At 51.2% G+C, this 15,462-nt stretch overlaps 1 long non-coding RNA gene across 1 annotated transcript; it reads right to left on the bottom strand.

The window, feature by feature from the left end:
• Positions 1-927: 927 nt before the first annotated feature.
• LOC114209337 (uncharacterized) lies at positions 928-7,523 on the bottom strand. Its single transcript, XR_003609335.2, has 4 exons — positions 7,275-7,523; positions 6,666-6,767; positions 5,950-6,490; positions 928-1,571 (listed from the first exon to the last, which is right to left on the bottom strand). It is a non-coding gene; the product is annotated as an uncharacterized LOC114209337 (long non-coding RNA).
• Between the last annotated feature and the right edge of the window lie 7,939 nt (positions 7,524-15,462).

The raw sequence follows: 15,462 nt of genomic DNA, 5'->3' as shown, positions 1-15,462 counted from the left end.
GTCAGTGTCGTGGAGGATGAGGCTCCGTCTGCCTCCAGCACACAGGAAGCCCGGTGTGCCCGGGCCTCCTAACCTCCCAGTGTGATGCCCCCAGAAAGGAGACATCCAGCGGGTCCCAGTAGCCTGCCCTTCTGCTCTGGATCCACCTGCTGCCTCCCCTCGAAACGCTGGGTCCCCAGCTGCTTGCAGCTGGTGCAGGACCTATGCCTCGCACTCGGAAGCTTCTGCCTGGATATGATTTCGGGGTGAGGGGGGCGACTCGGAGCACATGGTGGCCTCGACGGAGTCGGGCAGTGAGCAGCCCCCTGGGGCCTTGGTACTGGTGGCTTTAGGTGACACCCCATTGTGACTTTGGCCACACCTGGTCCCTTGCTCCGCTCCCCTTCCCACACCACGCTCTCTAGACTCCTCGCGGCATTGCAGGCGACTCAGTAGCCTTCCGATCACTTCCTTTTTTTTTTTTTTTTTTTGCTTAAGTTTTTCAAGAGTCTAACTGGCTCCATCCTTACTCTGTGTCTAACACTAGAGAGAACTCAAAAAATATTTGTTGGAACAAATATGGTGAGTAAGAGGGAAAGGAAAGGAGACGTATGGTAACATAAAACCATGGTAACAGCGAGGTGGCATTCACCTTTCCGGAGGACGCCACAGTGTCATGCACGGGCAGGACATTTGTGGGCAGAAAATACACAGTCTGCCTCTGGGCACCACATGGCCTTCGTGGAGTTACCGAATATTTTCCAAAGCAGTCCGATAACAGGGAGATGACGTCATCGGTGGTGAGTGGCGTAGCGCTCATGACCCGGCTCTGGGACCAAAGCCCCCAAGCCCACACTTGTTACACACATGAACACCCCCTCTAGTAAGCCAGAGAGCAAACCGAGCGCTATGTAAAACTAATTGTTGTAATCAAAAACAACAAAGAAGAAAGATAAATCAGGTTTAATGATAGAAATAAAGCAAAGCCTGGACAGAAGTTTCAGGGCAAATATGTGTTGTGCAAACAGCTCATTTGGGTCAGTTCTCCCATCCAACTTGTCAGGATGTGAGCCGAGTCTCCTAATCATGAAAAAGCGTACGTGGAAGATTCTAAACATTACACACAGGTGCAAACACACAGAGACACCCTCTGAGAGGCAAACCTTTCTCTAGAACCATGACACTCGGTGCGAGCACCACATGAGGACAGAACTTGGCGGTAAGGGTTTACAACTTTCACAGCAAAGCAAACAGAGTCATTTAATATCTGTTGGCTCTAATCATTGAGAAAGTTGGCTTGTATTTTGAATGTCTATTTTATTTCACTAAAAATGTGATCACAGACTGAAAGAAACATGATCCTTAACTGCAGATCATTGGAGAAGCAAAGAAAATATATGAAATAATAGGCTGATCTATGGAAGCGATAGTTTGTGGAAAATCGGCCCGATCACGACTTCACTTCAAACACAACCATAGTTAGGTGGCTCTGCTTCAAACGGAGGAACGGAGATGGGGCCAAGCTCCCCGTGCTGGAATGAATGCTTTCTTCACGACGTTCTGTGGCTCCTCCATCCTGAAGGCTCTGTGGCCTGTATTGTGATGTAAGAACGAGAAGAAAATGAAAGCCTGTGGTCTGGTGAGGTGGGGCTCATCATCCCAAAGCCAGGGAGACTACTTCCGAGGAGCAGAAGCCCCAGGAACTAGTCAGGGAATATTGCCCTCCCGCTGCCCTGCGCTGACCTGCCCCCTGGGATTTCCACGTGGAGCCTGGTGGGACTTTGGAGGGGCTCCCTTGGGGAGGGTGGAGTCTATTTTGCGCGTCAAAGGAAGAGAGGAGCCTGTGTGATCAGGAAGGGAGACTATGCTGCACTGCTGTATTTATTCCGAGTGTTCACTGCCCGTCCTTCCCGGCCTGTCCTTCCCGGCCTGTCCCGCGGGAGAACTGCCCCCGCCCTGTGGCATCAGGCCGGGGCTGGGCCAGCGGGTGCCCAAGAACTGTCAAGAGCTGTCACGTGGTTTCTCCATGGAGCTTTCCCCTCTAACCAGAGGGAAAACCCTAAGAATGGGTCCTAGGTGAGGAGGGGCCCTGACAGGAAGCCTGGCCTGGAGCTGACATGACATAGAAGCCACTGGATGGGGTCGGGGGGGGTGGGGTCGTCAGCATGGCACAAGCACACCCAGCTGACACCCTCCACCCGGGGAAGAAAGGTCTAATTCTCTTTGCTGCTGTTCGCAGATGTATTCACACTGAACCCACTAAAACCAAGAAGGCAAACATTGTGCCACATTTTGGCCTGTATTGTGATGTAAGAATGAGAAGAAAATGAAAGCCTGTGGTCTGGTGAGGTCCGAGAGGTGGGGCTCATCATTCCAGCCAGACGGCGCTGGGGAATCGGTCTGCATGCCGGTAAAGCACAGCCTGGGAAATCACACCACAGAAACCACGCAGTGTCAGGAGCCCACAGGGAAGGGCCCTGCACTGAGGATGAGCAGGTAAAACCAGGTAGAAGGAACTGAAGGCTGAGCCGGGCGAGAGTCAGGCGCTTCAGTCGCCAGGTAGGCCAAGGTGGGCACGAGCAGCAGGGGGGCGTCCGGAGGTGAGGGATCTGTGCGCAGGGCACCCAGGTCTCCCTGGAACAGAGCACCTGGATGCCACTCTGCCTCCACCCCTGCAGAGAGAAGCGGGGGGGGGGGGGTAGGCAGATGCGGCTGGAGGGCCAGGTGGCTGGACGCGGCTCCCATCGTGTCCCGGCTCAATGTCAGAGGTACAGACACGGGTTGTCCCATGTTCAAAGAATTCACATGCACACAGAAGCCATAAGCCTAGCACATGCCGTCATGAGCATCGCTGGAAGATCCCTGGAGGCATGGAGGTAGCAGGTCCTGGCCGCAGTCGCTCAGAGACCGGATGTCAACAACGAGGAGAAGGAGGAAGAGAGCAGGGAGGGAGGGGGACTGGGATTCGGGACTGCGCCCTCAAAGCTTCGGCTCATTGAGAGGAACCCCAGAGGCCCACGACACGTGTCACGTGTCGATTTCTGGATCTGCCACTGAGGACCGTGGGCTCCGAGTCTGGAGTGAGAGACTGAGGCTCTCAGCTGGCCGGTGAATCTGGCTGCCTGGGACCAGACTCCCCGCGCGGTCCTGCAGTTCTCTCCATGAGCAGGAAGGAAAAGAGGCTGTAGGGGGTTCCCTGATGGCTGGATGTCCGTGTGACTCCCCGAAGGCTCAATACAGCTGCAGTTTGATGAGAATGAGGGGGACCAGAAGGCTCCTGAAACCCTCTTACTAAGGAACAGCTTCTTCTGCAGGTAGGAGGAGCTTTGTGACGAAGGTGAGATAGTCCTAGTCTGTGTGCCAAAGGTGCCCCTGCATGGATGCATGGTTCTCGGACTGTGCCTAGGCCCCCTGGGGAGCTCGTGGGACACATTCCTAACCCCACACCAAGGATTTGCCATCAACTCTGGCTGCACGTGAGGAACACCAGGGAGTGTTATTAAAAACACCTAAGTCAGAGGCCCCACTCCTGGACCGTCTGATTTACTTGGTCAGGGCAGGAACGCCCTCAGGGTTTTCAGAGCTCACACGCGAGGCTGAGACCCACCTGTGTAGGGTGGGACGGGCACAGGCAGGCCCGGGAGCCGTCCGAAGCACGAGGGTGAGACCCTGGGAGGGAGGAAGGATGAATTTGGTAGCTAAGTGAGCAGAGGAGCGCCAGGGCTTTCTCACCCACAGGAAAGCAGCGTGAAGAAGTGGTCCGGGACCAGCGCTGGGCTCCCGGTTTAGACACTGATAGGCCGGCAACACAACGTTGCTCATGACAAAGGTGGGGTGGGTTTGTGGGCAGAAGTGTGAGAGGTGTTTATGCCTTCGTAGGCCCCTGGTCCTGGCGTGCCCTCGCACAACCTCACAGCCTGGCCAAGGAACTCCCATCCTCCCCGAGAGCCTTGGAACGCATTTCTTCTCCAAGAACAGAACTAGCTGTGGGAACGGCTGTCATGGCACATGGGGCCTAGTTACCCCCCGGAACCTCACTTCCGGGGTCCAAAGCCGGCCTCTCTCCCCCGTTCAAGGGTGAATTCCAGCAGGCCCAGGGCGAGTCTGACTCCTCCTCCATCACTGGGTCCCAGCTCAGCATCTGGCGTACGGAGGCCTCTGTGTTTGTCTGTCACACGGTGGGAAGACATTGCTTCCTGTTTCAAGGGTCTTGGGATGTAAGAGTGGGGGAAGCCCCAAGGACGGTTCGAAGCTAGGTTTAACCCGTGTGGTAGTGCACAGAAGAGGAACTGATAGACATGCTTCCTGGTAACCCCCCAGCAGGTGCTCAGAGGGGGCAGATGGGCAGAGGAGGGGAGACTAAGCCAGCCCTGGAGGACCCGGTCGGTGGAGCAGAAGGAGGAGAGCTGCTCCGGCCGGGAATATCGTGAGCAGAGGCAGGACAGAAGGAGAGGAGGCCAAGTGCTTGCTGGGACCGGGAGGGCTGAGGGTCACTGGCAGGCGGGACGGGCCAGGGGCTCCAGGGAACAGACGGAAGGTCAGCTCGGGCATGGCCTGGGGTAGCAAAAGGGCCCCTGTGCTGTTGGAGCTCGTCAAGCGAGGCCCCAGGAGCTTCCCCCCCCCGGCATGTGCGGTGGCCTCCAGCCCTCCCGGCCTGTGGTCACCAGCAGCAAAGTGCTTGGGAGGACCAGCCCTGCGGGGCCAGCTATGGCCCATACACTCGGGACTGCACCACTCTGCTCCCTGGGCCTGAAAATGCCACTTGGTCTTGCCTCTGTCTCCATCAGAGAAGGGTCTTCTCCCCACGGCCTCCCCGACTGGGTCTAGAGTGGCAGGAACACAGGCTGGGGGCCAGCCGACCTCTTCCCTGCCATCCTCACCAGAGAAACTGTGCTCTCTCTTGACTCCAGGTGCAGCCTGAGGTCCCCTGCCCTTGCACAGGGCCGACCCCTGCTCGGGGCCTCTGAGGGGGCTCAGTGACTTCCCTGGCCCCATCTTGTGGTGCCTTCCGGGCCGTGGTAGCCGATTCTATCCTGACTGCAGCCTCCCTGCCCATCTCTGGTTTCTGGCTGCCCACCTCGCACGCGCACACGCACACACACACACACACACACACACACACGGCTCCCCGAAGGCTCTGTCCCCAGCCCACAGCGGTCAGGAAATGTTCGCATCCCCTACTCCAGCTCTGCAGTACCTGCTCTTCAGTCCACCTGGGGCCCAAGAGCCACTGAGCCTCACCCTTGGGTTTTCAGGCAGGAGCCAGCCTGGGCAGGGCACCTACCCAGAGGAGCTCGGGAGGCCCCCTCCCCAAACTTATGATCAGACCCAGCTCCATCGTGGAGCTCCAACAACAGGACACCAACAACCATCCCCAAACGAACCTCCCAGCCACCACCTCACTGAGCCTGAGAACTTCATCTTGGGTGGGAGATCAAGAACCATGAAATGGTGTTCAGCCATCTTCTTGGAAAGTTCCCTTTCCAGAATAGGATACCTACGGTCTCTGGGGGCCTTGGTTGGAACTTTATAACTGCCGGTTCACAGGTCAAGCTGCAGGCTCCCTGGGCACTCCGCGCTATGTGACCGGCGGCCCCAGAGATCCTGAGCGCCTGCACATACTCACACACAGACATTTCAGGTCAGAGGAAGGGGGCATTTGGCTTGGGGTTGGTGGTTCCAGGCCCCCATCCTCAGGAGCACCCACAATCTCCCAGAGAAGGCCGGGGGCCCAGCATCACTGCTGGGAAAAGGCGGTAAGAGGGATAGAGCTGAAAGGGCCTCGGGGTCCTCTAGTCTTCCACACATGACAAAACTGACCCAGGCTCACAGTTAGGGACACTCAGGTCACCGGGACCACGTCTGACAAGGGCCGGCTCTAGAATATGCCGAAGACAGTGGACACTGCTCTAGGGTGTTCTTTTCTCCCCCAACTTTTACCCGCCTCCCCCCTGCACCCTTCATTCTCACCTAACACCTGCCAACCTCCGGACGCTTCTCGCCGGCTTGGGAGGGTTGTCGCCAAAGCTCCACGGGAGCGCTGGGTTTCTCAGTTTGAGTAGGACGTTCAGAGGTGCCGCATGATTACATTCGGGGTTTTACAAACCCACAAGTTGTAACAGTTGCAATTGTATTAAATAAACACGAACATTTTGTCTCGTTCAGCGCAACAGCTTGGGAAGCAGAAACCATCAGGGGCATCACCAAGCTTTAGGTCTCTGGACCAGTACCACATCCCCGGCCACGGCCAGCCCTGCGCGGCCCGAGCGCTCACTGACTCCTGATCCCCCTGGACTCCACTACACCTGCTTCCCAGCCCATGTCTGACCTGATGAGAGACCGGTCATGAAGACAGTCCTGAATAAATGAAGAGGGAAAGCAAGGTGGGAACTCAGTTCCTCTGTTGCCAGGAAGCCGCCATCTGACCTGTTGGTGAGAGCGGCCTGGTACACAGCAACTCAGGAGAGAAGGCCACGTGCTCTTTCCACGTGGCCTGGAAGAGGCTCGTCACCTGTTGTGGAGACAGAGGGCCAAATCAGGACGGGTGTCTGCGGAGGACAACTTCCGCCAAGTGTGAGAGAGCAGAGCTGCAGGGCAGTGGTTCCAGCGGAAGCCACCTGTCCCACCTTCCTCGCTACAGTCCACGCTGGGACCAGGACAGACGGGAGGGCGGCCCGCACACTCACGTTTCCCTCTGCAGACATGGTTCGTCCTGGGCAGTCTCCCGGGAGGGGGGGCAGGGGCCCCAGAAAGTCCGATGTGCAATTTTACTTGATTGCTGCCTCTTCCTGGAAAACATTTACGAATAGCGCGTCTGCCTTTGATGATGAAAGAGCTGGAGTGGTCCTCGAGGGAAGCCCTGGATAGCGGGAGGGCCCCGCAGGGTCTTCTCAGGGGATCCTCCAGCAGTGGCGGGGGGACCCGTGGTCACATGGCCCGGCCTGTGGCCTTGGAGCCCAATGGGACCAACTGTCCAGACCTGGGGCTCCACCTCCAGCATGGTCTCCTGGCAAGAGAGAGGAGCATGGGAAGGCAGGAGGCCCCATGGCCGTGTCTACACGGTCCCCACCACGGTGTCACTTGGCCCTGTACCTCCAGGCTGGTGGCCGAAAAGTAGAGGAGCCAGATGCCTCCCCTGCATGTCTGACTCGGACGTTTGTCCACACCCTGGCGCTCTCCAGGGAACGCTGCCTGCCCAGCTCTGGATTCCAGTGACCTCACGTGTGCATGGAATCAGGAAGCCATTGCCTTGGGACCCCTGGCTACATACTCTTAAGGGCTCATCCCATCCATACCCCGAACCACCCGGAGACAGCTTGGCTCTGTCCGGTTCCGTAAATTGCAGGGTGTTGTCCCCCAGCATCTTGGAGAAGGTTCACGTTCAGGAAAGCCAAGAGGCCGCTCCCACCATTAGTCACGCCAGGAATGAACATTTCTCCAGAACTCCTTCCAGGCTCCATCACAGGGAAGATGTGATGCTCTCTTTGGACCTATATTTGCAAGGTTTCTCTCCTAAACGACAAGGAGGAAAGAAACAGAATTCACAAGGATTTTAAGTTGTTGTGCTTGTGGTATATTTAAATAACCGGTCCGTGCAGCTGGCGTGCAGGAAGTAAGTTTTTAGTCACAGGTTCCTGACTCTGACCACAGAGCTGTGTTTTGGCTTCATTTTGTTATTAACTATCCGGGGGCAGCCAGGGTCCAACACAGAAGAGCTCTTCACTCAGCTGAGAAGGAGGAAAAAAAAAAAAAAAAACATTTAATGGTGCTGCCATTTAAAAACCATTTTAATGACAAAAAACCCCTCTACATTATCCGCAAAAGTATATAAGAATGTAATAAATTTCCTTTCTTCCTGAGGCTTTGTCATGAAAATTGGAGGGGTATCACAATCCACTCTCATTGCTAGCGTTATTCTTGCAAGATAAATAGAAAACATCCAAAAGCCAGCAAACAATGTAATGTTTGTTTTTCCCCAGTGGTATTTTACATAAAGTGGCTTTACAGGCCTGCCAGGCAATTTGAGGCGATTTTAATCTCCTCTAATTCCCTAGAGAAACAATCAGGCCAGCGTCCAGCCTGGGCCAACCCCGGAGCCCAGGTGGCCTCACAGTGAGGCTGGCCCTCCCACCATCTCTGCTCCACTGCCCCGATGGTCTTTGTCTCTACTCGCCCCACCAACCCAACCTTGACTCCCCTTGCCATGAGCCCCGTGCTCTGGCACAGCTCCTGCTGGCCGGGTCCGTGGTCTGGGCATGTCAGGCCTGGGACTCACTGTGGCCCTGCATCTCCAGCCGTTGTCACAACAGAAGCCAGCCACCCTGGTGACTGACACATGCTCCGTGCCCTGTGCCTCCCCAGCCATTCTCTTTCACTGTTGTTGAGACACTGTTCACTGTCTCCTTCACCAGGTGGCTGTTGTTCTACTCAACAACCACCTGGTGTGGGTGGGGGTGGGGGTCAGGTTTGCTGGTGGTCCTTGCCACGTAATTTTTTCTTGCTCTGTTTTAGGTTGGATTCCTTCCTCCCAGAAAGCTCTGAGGCTTTGGATCCTCGATCTATCTTGGAAATTCCTAGGCACTCAGGAGTACCCTACGTGGGTGCTGCATGCAAGGGGATACATAGAGTTACACTAAATATATAGGGTGATAAACACCTAATTAGGCTAACTAACTATGGAAACAGGAGTCATCCTCTATGTTTATTATTCAGTCAAGTTACATCATTTCCAACTTCCGGTGCTTTCACAGGTCCAAATCCTGGACTGGGAGGGTGCAAGGGGTGGCCTGGGCGTCCTGGAGATGGGGAAGCTGTGAGCGAGCCCAATCTATGTGCGGGGCCATGTCCCAGTGATAAGGAAATGCAACTGGAGTTCCTTCCTTTTGCCTATAAAGTGTCTACTCCACCTAGAGCGTGACCGAAACCCAAGGTCAGCTGCCCATCTATTGAAAGGCCAATATTCAACAGAGAACAACTGCTCAACCACCCCTGGGTACCAAGGAACCAGAACTTCTGGCACAACCTGGGAGCACTGAGATAACTCTGTAGCTGACCTCATCAGTCTACACGTGGTCAAGAAATGTCACAACCCACTGCACTCCCTTATCCAGTTTAACCCCTTTACACATCCCTGCACCAGGCAGAAGACCAGGAGTTGGCCTTTGGACAAAAGTCTTCCTTCTCCCCAGGTGACCAGCCTCCGGAATAAAGCTCATATTCCTTTCCAATCAAAACTCGACTCTTCTTTCTGCAAAGGACAGTGAGGTCTACAGATGCGCAAAGTGAGGTCAGTAAAGTCATGTGTGTAACCTTAAAAAAGGAAAACTTTTTGCCAACAAATTGCTGGGCTGATCAGAAAGCCCAGGCAGCTTCAAACAGACTTCTGGCCTCTGTGGCCTGGGGACGTTCTGGTCCTTCATCTCCCCAAGGTCAGTGGCCTGCAAATCTCAAAGAAAGGAAATTAGTTTGGTGGCAGATCAAGGGCCTTAGGTCAGCAAGCAAGGAGTGTGTTACCTTGAACAAGTTAACCTGTAAGACCAGCTGGGCTGCTACAAATCCCCACTGTCGATTTCCTCATTCCGTAACCATGGATTAGGGGCTGTCTTCTGTAGGTCTGTCTTCTATAGCTACTTCCTGCTGATCAAGGATGACAAAGGGATTTTGGAGTGGAAGACTTTTATGGAGTGGGAGAATCTTGTTTCTGGCATTTGCACTGAGGGGGAAAGTAAGGGCAACCCCAAGCCATTACCAATAGCATGAGCTCTGGCTTGACAGATGTAAAAAGTCAAACAACAACCAAAGAGAAGGAGAACAAGAAATACGGCAATGCTTAATAGGGTATATTTCCATTTGGAAGGTATTGAATTTACCCAACTGCTAAAAAAACTTACAGCAAGGGCATCTATAGCTGTGATATGTTTGCCTAAATTTTTCATGACTTCAGTTACTTTTTTCATGACTTCAGTTGCATTTTTCAGGTAATTTGGAACATACACAGCCCTCTGTTTTAATGAAAGCCCAGGTTCCTCTGCGACCTGCAGTCAAGACACCAAGGGCCATTCAGTTTCAAATTTGTGGGTGACTGAGTGTCAGATTTGGTTAAAGGTAGCCACTGTATGCTTGGCATAAAGCCTCTACTCACAGTTTTACATCAACAGAGGTGGACCCTCGGACAAATATGGCAAAGGGATAAAACCACCAAGAATCCCTCTTTGCCTGATGTGTAACCTTAACAATTTCCTAATTCTGAGGAATCTCTGGCAAGTGGGAGAAGACCTGTCTGGGGATATGTGCACCCCCAAGTACATCCTCCATGCAGTGCTAAGGGAAGTGGGACCATCTACTATTTCTACAAGTCCGTCCTAAACCCATGGAGTGGGGAACACTCACTCCAGCTTTTAAGGAGTGATTTTGTCATCCTGGCCACATTGAATTGGTCAAGGTGAGAGTTGAGTTCAAATAATCATATGCCATGGAATCCTGTAATTATCCCCACAGAATAAAAAGCATGAGGATTGTCTATACGTGTGCTATTGTGACAATTCCTCTGAAGTTTACCTCAAGTTGTCTAGCTTAGGCAAACAACAAACACTCAAAGATAATCAGAACTATAATTTAACATCCACAAAGATGTGTTATTGAAACATTATTTTTCCCTCTAAAATCACCCTCATTTTCAAAAAGGGCCAAATCAAGACTAATTCATTTGAAAAACAAGTCCAATTCTAACAAAGTTTGCCTAATTATTTAAATAAGCTCAGTAAGAATAGTGATAGATCATATAGATTTTTTCAAATTTGCTTTGCTGGAACTTTGCATGAGGAATCTCTAGATTGAACTTTTAATAGGCTCTCAAGGCCAGAGGCGAAGCCAAATACTTGCAATCAGACACACCTGAAATACCTGTAGATTCCTCTTCTTGAGGTCCCCAAAGTATCCTGAGGTTTCCTGTGCCAGCCAGGAAGTGACATTCTTTACTCACCTGGTAGGGCTGCTGGGAACTCTGTAAGCAAGGTATCAGGCCAACATTTCCAAGGGGCTCTTTTGGCTTCATGCTTTATATAGTCAACTTAGTTCCTTAAAGCTCTCTGGTCATATCCAGCAGTATTCTGTCACAAAATCAGAATCTTATAGAACTTAGGAAATGACCATAATTGCCGTGAAAGAAAGAATATTAATTGAAAGCTTCTGAATTTTGAAGGGTTCTGGTAGGGAGAAAAGTTGAATGTTTCAGTTTGTTCACAAAAGAATATTTTATCATATTTCTGTAAAGTCATAGATATCTTAGGAGAAAGTTTTCTTAAATCTGGAAGAGCAAATATTAGAGAACCAGCAATGTTTCAAACAAGAGTCAAAACAACTATCATCATCTTCCTCAATTCACTTGGTCCCATGTTAGTAATTCTTGTTCTGTTTGAATGCAATTTTTCATTAACTCTGGAAATGTATACTCAGCATAGTTTTATCATCTTAAAGATATCAGAAACCTGTATTTGTCAGAAGTTCTTTTCATGAATCTCCTTGAAGACAAAACACATTTTGCAAGACCATCAGAACACTGACTATAAGTGACAAAAGACTCAGAAATGGCCATGGTTAAAGAGAAAGCTCATTCTAATGCAGGTGACAAGGAAATCTGGTTGTTTCTGTGACACACAACATTTCAATAATTCAAGTAATGACCTTACACCAGGACATACTAACATTTTAGGAATTTCATGTAATTTCTGAAACAGTCATAGCATTTACCCATACAATACCACCCAACGATTATCATCATTGGTTTGACAATGCTTCCCGTGGAATTTAACATCCCAAATAAACAAGTTCAGTTAGGCAAAAAGATTTCATTTAGCATTTGAATCTTGGGAATTTTGTTTAAAAAGACCCCAGAAAGGAGGTGAGGATGCTCCGACTGCCTTTCTTTAAATCAATCAATCAATCCTCAGAAAGTTATAAAGCACAAGCCTAAATGGGATTACAGGTCATTACAAAACTTAAAACTTAATTATTTATTAACCAAGGTGGCAGTAAGAGATTCCAAAGGCAAATACATAGCGTTATATGGTTGTCGGTAAAACTTATCTCCTGTAAGGGGCACCCTGGGTGGCTCAGTCCTTAAGCGTCTGCCTTCAGCTCAGTTCATGATCCTGAGGTCCTGGGTCCTGGGATCGAGCCCCGCATTGAGCCCCGCATTGAGCCCCGCATCAAGCCCTGCATCGGGCTCCCTGCTCAGTGCGAAGCCTGCTTCTCCCGCTCCCCCTGCTTGTGTTCCCTCTCTTGCTGTGTTTCTCTCTGTCAAATAAATAAATAAAATCTTTAAAAAAAAAAACTTATCTCCTGTAATATTGAGATGTCTTAGCTCTCTTTAGTAATCAAAAACCCAATAAGGACAAAACATAGAAACTTTGGTTTTCTGGGCAAAGAAAAGAAAAAACCTTGTGTAAATTTCTTATCAAGTGCAAACCAACAGTCCAAGAAAACGTTGTCTTTTTAACAGAGAGAAAAGCAGAATTCCAATCTTAGACCAGTGTACTTTTCAAATCCATTCACTTCAGGGGCGCCTGGGAGGCTCAGTCGGTGAAGTGTCCCACTCTTGGTCTCAGCTCAGGTCACGATCTCAGGGTCGTGATCTCTATTTCAGTTAAACTAACAACCTTGAATTAGCTTTCATACCCAATATGTTGCACTTGTGTCCATTAAAAAGTCAATCCGTTTGTTCCCCACTGTCGATTTTATTTGGGGTACCCGTGGAGAAATCTGGTGGTTTAAGTCCACGGGAACCCTGGGACCCTTCATGCTGATTTGGGAGCTGCCTCAGTGTGAACCCAATAAGGAAGTGGCCCAACAGCCTAAGTGCTTCTTGCTCCTCAATAGTGAGGGTAAGAGGACCAGGAGCCAATGGTGCCAGGGGCACCGAGGATGGCATATGAGCCCATTACCCAAGCCACATCCACAGTGGTGTATCAAGAGGAGGGGGAGGGGGGAAGCAGAGGGGGAAGGGGTGCCACTGGCAAGGCTGCAGGTGGATCTAAAGTCTGGACTAGGGGGCGCCTGGGTGGCTCAGTTGGTTAAGCGCCTGCCTTCGGCCTCAGGTCATGATCCTGGAGTCCAGGGATTGAGTCCCGTGTCAGGCTCCCGGCTCAGCGGGGATCCTGCTTCTCCCTCTGACCCTCTCCCCTCTCAGGCTGTTCTCTCTCTCTCTCTCTCTCTCTCTCTCTCTCTCAAATAAATAAATAAATAAATAAATAAAAATCTTTAAAATAAATAAATAAATAAAGTCTGGACTAGGGGTGCCTGGGTGGCACAGTCGGTTAAGCGTCTGACTCTTGATTTCGGCTCAGGTCATGATCTCGGGGTCCTGGGATTGAGCCCCATATCAGGCTCCGCACTCAGCGGAGAGTCTGCTTGAGGATTCTTTCTCTCTCTCTCCCTCTGCCCCTCCCCCCTTTAAATAAATAAATAAATCTTAAAAAATAATAAAGTCTGGAGTAACATTCCATTATCTCTGTCTCCTATCTCCCCTTCCTGCAGAACAGGCTTTTCCTCTGATTTTCATCTCTTTGCACTATTTATTTAAGATGTGTCCTAAAATCAATCAATCAATCAATAAAATCTGTCCTAATGGACCTTCTTTGGGAACATAAGGAGTATTCCCCATTTTCCTGGGTGAAAGTTCAGAATGAACACTGAGGAAACAAAATTATAACTAGATGCAGCCATTAGCATGTTCTTCCCCCGAAGTTGGGGTGGGGGGGGCTTCCCAGTATATAGAGGCCAGTGGTGTTACAATTAAAAAAAAAAAAATCATCCTTTTCTTAGTCCCTAGCTTTTGGTTATATTCTTTCCATTTATTCAAAATATGGCCCAACGGGCTGTTTGGAAGGACAGAAATAGTACTTCCCATTATACACAAACTTAACACAACACACCCCACACATACACCAAAACAGATCTGCTCCAAATTCCAAACACAAAGACCATGACTCAAGGCCTTAGTTTCTCCGCAAAGACATGCCTGAGCCCCCAGAGCTTCACAAATGGGAAACGTGTGTCGGTGTGGACACACCAGGTCCAGGAGCTCATCAGCTTCCCCAAAGGCTCCTTTCATTTCCACTCAAACCAAAAAGTGAAACTGGCAGTTGGTGTTGGTCAGGAATCAGCAGGGCGTTTCCCCGAGACAAAAGCAGTCTCCTTGGCTGCAGGGTCGGGCCCCCCCAGGCTCCCTTCCAAGTCCAACCAACCTGGGGCAGCTGGTCCCCCATGACCTAGGATGACTAGCCTGGAAGCGAAGAGAAAGCCCCGGCCTGCTGTGGGGCCGACTGGCTCGTCTGCCTGGCTCACAGAATTTGTTACAGAAACCCATGTTCTGTTGCCCGGCCCTCTCGAAAGGCCAATACTCAAGAGCCCAGTTTTGACTGGAAAGGAATATGAGCTTCGTTCAGGAGGCTGGGCACATGGGGAGAAGGCAGACTCTTGTCCAAAGGCCAACTCCTGGTCTTCTGCCTGGTGCAGGGATGTGTGAAGGGGTTTAATCGGATAAGGGAGTGCAGTGGGCTGTGACATTTCTTGACAACATGCAGACAAATGAGGTCGGCTACGGAGTTATCTCAGGGCTCTCAGGTTGTGCAAGAAGTTCTGGTTCCTTGGTGCCCTGGGGTGGTTGTGTTCTTTTGTAAAGGAGGGCAAGGTCCAGAGATGTGCAAAGGGAGGTCAGTAAAGTCATGTGTGTGACCTTAAAAAGAAAAACATTTTCAGGGGCACCTGGGTGGCTCAGTCGGTGAAGTGTCTGACCCTTGATGTCAGCTCAAGTCTTGATCTCAGGATCATGAGTTCAAGCCCTGCGTTGGGCTTCACGCTGGGTGGGGTGTCTTACTTAAAAATAAGACAAAACAAACAAACAACCAAACAAAACAAAGAAAAACATTTCATGAGCAGATGGCTGGGCTGATGGAAAGCCCCGGCAGCTTCAAACGGTCTTCTGGCCTCTGTGGCCTGGGGTCGTTCTGGTTCTTCATTTCCCCAAGGCCAGTGGCCTGCCAATCTCAAAGAAAGGAAATTAGTTTGGTGGCAGATCAAGGGCCTTAGGTCAGCAAGCAAGGAGTGTGTTACCTTGAACAAGTTAACCCTTCAGACCAGCTGTCCCAACGGGTCAGCAGTTACACTCCCAGGAGGCAGAGGTCCTGACTTATTCCACCACAGGCCTCGTCTGCCCAGCTCTCAGGGGTCCTAGCGAGCGTGGAGGGCTCTCCTGATGGAATAAAACCAAAGCAACTTGGAAGGGTATTTCTTTACTGAGGATGCAGCAAGTTTCCTCCATCCATCCCTGAAGCCCCTGGCACAGCCGCGTGGCGGTGGTCAGGAGCCGGCCTGGGGAGCTGTGACTCTCGGCTGTCACACCTGTCGCTGGGGGCACATCAGGAAGGCCCTCCCTCAGAACAATGTCAAGATAATGAAACGGGTTCATATATGTACAGTCTCTGG

The sequence above is a fragment of the Eumetopias jubatus genome, unplaced genomic scaffold (genome assembly GCF_037043125.1).
Source record: "Eumetopias jubatus isolate StellerSeaLion01/CBP00866 unplaced genomic scaffold, mEumJub1_p1.0 scaffold_6, whole genome shotgun sequence".
Lineage (NCBI taxonomy): Eukaryota > Metazoa > Chordata > Mammalia > Carnivora > Otariidae > Eumetopias > Eumetopias jubatus.
The sequence above is the reverse complement of the archived record's forward strand: the minus strand, read 5'-3'. Positions and strand labels throughout refer to the sequence as shown.